Source organism: Girardinichthys multiradiatus, chromosome 15 (assembly GCF_021462225.1).
Source record: "Girardinichthys multiradiatus isolate DD_20200921_A chromosome 15, DD_fGirMul_XY1, whole genome shotgun sequence".
NCBI lineage: Eukaryota > Metazoa > Chordata > Actinopteri > Cyprinodontiformes > Goodeidae > Girardinichthys > Girardinichthys multiradiatus.
Window position 1 is genome coordinate 26,665,328 of NC_061808.1, and position 3,790 is coordinate 26,669,117.

Consider the following 3,790-nt stretch of genomic DNA (forward strand, 5'->3'; position numbering starts at 1 on the left):
TATCTGTCCTCTTAATGTCAAGGTCAATGTGAATTTTATTTTATTATTTCTCCTGCATGTTTAAAAGCATTTAGAAACTTTTACTGAGAGGAAAAGAATCTGTTTAAAACAGATGGAGATTGGATTTTTCTATGTAATCTACAGCCTGTTTAGAGCCTACGCTTGAACTAAAGTTTGTCAACTTTGAAAGCGTCATTTAAACTGCATCATTGTTTCTATGATTTGAATGTATTGTGAGTTATGTGATAGACCAACACATAGCAGCGCACAATTGTGAAGTTGAAAAAAATCCAGTACATGGTTTTCAAAATGTTTTACAATTAAAGATTTAAGTTGCTTAGTAGGATCCCTTTTCCAAGCAATTGTAGTTGCAGGTTTTTGGGATATCTCCCTACCAGCTTTTAACATCTAGAATTTCTAAATTTTTTGTCCATTCTTTGGAAAACAGGTGAAGCTTAGACTGGATAGATAGCATTTCTAAACATCAGTTTGGCTTCTCCATCCAGATTTAGGCCTGGACTTTAAATGAGCAAATCTAACAAATGAATAGGCTTTGATTAAAACCATTCCATTGCAACTTTGGCTGGATTCTTAGGGTCATTGTCCTACTGTAAGGTAAAATCTCGGGTCTTCTGCAGCCTCTAACAGGTTTTCTTTCAGAAGTACACTTTGTTTAGCTGCATCCATCTTCCTGGCAGCTCTGACCAGCTGCTTTGTCAGTAATGAAGAACAGCATCCACACAGTACAATGCTGCCACCAGCATTTTTCAAAGTGGGAATTGTGTGTTATAGTAATGTGCTGTGTTAGTTTTCTGCCTTTTGCATATTGGCCTAAAAGTTCCCTTATGGTCTCAGTTGATCAGAGAACCTTCTTGGTCACCTTTGCTGTGTTCCCTACATGGTTTTAATTTAATGGTCATCTTTTCATTTTCAGACTAATGATTCAGCAACCTCACAGCTTTTTCCCTGACCTATCTTCTGTGTTCCTTGGTCTTCATGATGCTGTTTGTTTACTAATGTTCACTAATAGACCTCTGATTGATGAATTAACTTGCAGCCTGAAAAAATGTGGGATGGTTCAACATGCTGTATATCTATTTTGCAAGTTGGCAACATATACAGGTCCTTCTCAAAATATTAGCATATTGTGATAAAGTTCATTATTTTCCCATAATGTCATGATGAAAATTTAACATTCATATATTTTAGATTCATTGCACACTAACTGAAATATTTCAGGTCTTTTATTGTCTTAATATGGATGATTTTGGCATACAGCTCATGAAAACTCAAAATTCCTATCTCACAAAATTAGCATATCATTAAAAGTGTCTCTAAACGAGCTATGAACCTAATCATCTGAATCAACGAGTTAACTCTAAACACCTGCAAAAGATTCCTGAGGCCTTTAAAACTCCCAGCCTGGTTCATCACTCAAAACCCCAATCATGGGTAAGACTGCCGACCTGACTGCTGTCCAGAAGGCCACTATTGACACCCTCAAGCAAGAGGGTAAGACAGAAAGAAATTTCTGAACGAATAGGCTGTTCCCAGAGTGCTGTATCAAGGCACCTCAGTGGGAAGTCTGTGGGAAGGAAAAAGTGTGGCAGAAAACGCTGCACAACGAGAAGAGGTGACCGGACCCTGAGGAAGATTGTGGAGAAGGGCCGATTCCAGACCTTGGGGGACCTGCGGAAGCAGTGGACTGAGTCTGGAGTAGAAACATCCAGAGCCACCGTGCACAGGCGTGTGCAGGAAATGGGCTACAGGTGCCGCATTCCCCAGGTCAAGCCACTTTTGAACTAGAAACAGCGGCAGAAGCGCCTGACCTGGGCTACAGAGAAGCAGCACTGGACTGTTGCTCAGTGGTCCAAAGTACTTTTTTCGGGTGAAAGCAAATTCTGCATGTCATTCGGAAATCAAGGTGCCAGAGTCTGGAGGAAGACTGGGGAGAAGGAAATGCCAAAATGCCAGAAGTCCAGTGTCAAGTACCCACAGTCAGTGATGGTCTGGGGTGCCGTGTCAGCTGCTGGTGTTGGTCCACTGTGTTTTATCAAGGGCAGGGTCAATGCAGCTAGCTATCAGGAGATTTTGGAGCACTTCATGCTTCCATCTGCTGAAAAGCTTTATGGAGATGAAGATTTCATTTTTCAGCACGACTTGGCACCTGCTCACAGTGCCAAAACCACTGGTAAATGGTTTACTGACCATGGTATCACTGTGCTCAATTGGCCTGCCAACTCTCCTGACCTGAACCCCATAGAGAATCTGTGGGATATTGTGAAGAGAACGTTGAGAGACTCAAGACCCAACACTCTGGATGAGCTAAAGGCCGCTATCGAAGCATCCTGGGCCTCCATAAGACCTCAGCAGTGCCACAGGCTGATTGCCTCCATGCCACGCCGCATTGAAGCAGTCATTTCTGCAAAAGGATTCCTGACCAAGTATTGAGTGCATAACTGTACATGATTATTTGAAGGTTGACGTTTTTTGTATTAAAAACACTTTTCTTTTATTGGTCGGATGAAATATGCTAATTTTGTGAGATAGGAATTTTGGGTTTTCATGAGCTGTATGCCACAATCATCCGTATTAAGACAATAAAAGACCTGAAATATTTCAGTTAGTGTGCAATGAATCTAAAATATATAAATGTTAAATTTTCATCATGACATTATGGAAAATAATGAACTTTATCACAATATGCTAATATTTTGAGAAGGACCTGTACAGGTTATGCTCACCTTTTGGTCCAGATGGTGATCAGTTTGATGGATACGGGTTAATTTTGAGGTGACCCAGAAGGTCAGTTGTGGGGTTGATTATTCAGAATTTCTGGTGATCCCTTTCTTGACATATGTTGGATTCAAAGCAGTAAGATTAAGGACATACATGACCTTTTACTGCACTCAGTTCCTTGCTTTGAAAATAACCACAACAAACTAGAGTTGGAGAAATTGCTTCTCATTCTTTGCCCTTAAAAAACTGGTGGCAACATTTCACACTCTTACAGGGCTAAATGTTAATCACAGTAAGTATAATTTTTTCAACAAATGCCTTTTAATGTAAACATTGAGATACAATATACCATGGATATTCATGACACCATACATGTAAACTATTGTAACTGATTGCATTACACTTGTATTTATTGTCCATAGCTTGGCTTCGTTCATTATGTGTTTATTCATTAATATGACCAGTAACTTTTGCACATAAAATGCTCCAGGGTCTGAGCTTAACATTCACAAATTGCAAAATAAAATATTCAACAGCAGTTTCAAGAAAAAATAACATTGCACAAAAATGTAAGTCAAATTATACATATTTACTGTGGTAAAAAAAAGGGTTATCCGTTTCTTTTTTTCAGTAAAGGAAACAAAAACAAATGGTATTTACAGCCAAAAAGAGAACGGTGTGTAGATGCTAACATGCATCAACCAGTGGGTTAAATGCAATTATTTTTCCAGATTTATTGAGCAAAGTCCAGATGAAAGCAGTAAGGTCACTTGTTTTCAGTGGCAAGGATACACAGCAATGCAACTACAAAAAAGGTTAAAAGGTTGAAACCAGACAATATATCACCTGCAGTAGATAAGCCATAAACACCAGGGGCAGTCTTGTAGTGAGTAACATGAGGTATGCAAATTCTCACATTTTCACAGATGATGAGCCAAAATGCACTGAAACACCAAAGATCACTGGACGTATTGGATGCAAAGAACAGAACACACCTGAGAGAGATTGGTGAATGTTGTGCAAAATGTGAATTGTTGTAATGTGATATTCC